Here is a 1,477-nt window from a genome sequence, read left to right as displayed (position 1 = left end):
ATTTGAGGGTGGTAGGATATCCCGGTATTATGTTTCTCTCCATACTTCTTCAAAAGCGTAATAAATATGTCTTTTTTGAAGTGTGATCTACCATCACTTATCACAACTCTAGGCATCTTAAACCTAGGAAAAGTCACATCCTTGGAAAGCTTCATCATAACCTTAGAGTCATTTGTCGGGGAGGCCACCGCTTCAACCCATTTGGACACATAATCCACCACTACAAGTATGTATTCATTCCCAAAATGAGGATGGGAAGGGCCCCATGAAGTCTATACCCTCAACAACTGAACAATTATATCTTAAGTATGTTTATCAATGGCATCTCATCTCTTTTTCCAAGGTTGCCACTCCGTTGAAAATGGTCACAAGATGAGGACATTTTGCTATTAAATCTTGGAACCTATCCCATGCCTCTCGAAGTGATTATCCTTATTCTTGTTGGAAGGTGGTGATCTCACTATGGATCATTACTATTTTTGAGGATGGATAGTACTTGGCAAGAAAAGCCTTGGCTAGGACATCCCACATAGTAAAGGTGTTTGGTGGATGTACATTTAACCACCTATCGGCCTTGTCTTTCAAAGTGAATGCAAATAGCCTCAAGGTGTTCTAGGACACTCAATTCCTCTTTGTCATAGCCTCCTTGCTCTTAAATTTACGAAGATGAGCATGTGCATCTTCGTCAACATTCCCATGAAAGCTATCCCGCTCGATCACCTCAAGTTGTGCGGGATGTATTTCGAAATTATTGGGTGCCAAGGTTCCAAAGTTTATCGGCGAGGAAGAATCATCCTAGTTAGGGATATTGTGGTGTCTTAGGGAGGCCATGTTTTTTGGTATTTGAGGTGGTGAATTTGGTGGTGTATTGGTTCTTGGAAACTCATGAAAGGGGTTAATGAAAGTTGGATCTATGATGTTGTTGGTTGGTTGTTGAATTGTGGTTTCTAGGTGAGTTTGAAGTGATGTACTTGCTTGGTTTATGGTAGCCAAAGCTGAGTTTTTAACTCATTCAAGAGTCCTTGTCCTTAGAGCTCTAAAGAGTCTTTCCGGTTTGGGATCGCTAAGCAAAGAGTTTCTGTTCTTCAAGGCATACACTCAAACAAATTGTTAGTTTGCTAGTACTTTTGGGAACTAGGGAAAGGAAATATCACACTCACTCTAGAGGAAAGAAGTAACTACTCAAGCAACAAACACCTAGAAAAGACTAATCATAAGACTCTTACTCACTAAGTATAACCTAACGCCATCCCCGACAACGGCACCATTTTGATGCGGTTTTAAAAGTCATTGATACCCGTCGTTGTGAGCACCAAAAATAATATTTATAATTCCTATTAAAACTAACCTAGGCTAGTGGTAACAAGGTCGAACCACAAGGAGGCGAATGTAATTAAAAGTTGTCTAAATTTAGTCTAAGGTAACAAGAGTGGGGGTTGGTTTGATTTGGTCTATAGCTAATAACAGTAAAAATTAA

The 1,477-nt window shown here is 39.7% G+C and overlaps 1 non-coding gene across 1 annotated transcript; it reads left to right on the top strand.

The window, feature by feature from the left end:
- The first annotated feature begins 364 nt into the window (after positions 1-364).
- On the top strand, positions 365-471 carry LOC141635789 (small nucleolar RNA R71). Its single transcript, XR_012540449.1, has one exon. It is a non-coding gene; the product is annotated as a small nucleolar RNA R71 (small nucleolar RNA).
- Positions 472-1,477: the final 1,006 nt, after the last annotated feature.

This window comes from Silene latifolia, chromosome Y (genome assembly GCF_048544455.1).
Source record: "Silene latifolia isolate original U9 population chromosome Y, ASM4854445v1, whole genome shotgun sequence".
Taxonomy (NCBI): Eukaryota; Viridiplantae; Streptophyta; class Magnoliopsida; order Caryophyllales; family Caryophyllaceae; genus Silene; species Silene latifolia.
The sequence above is the reverse complement of the archived record's forward strand: the minus strand, read 5'-3'. Positions and strand labels throughout refer to the sequence as shown.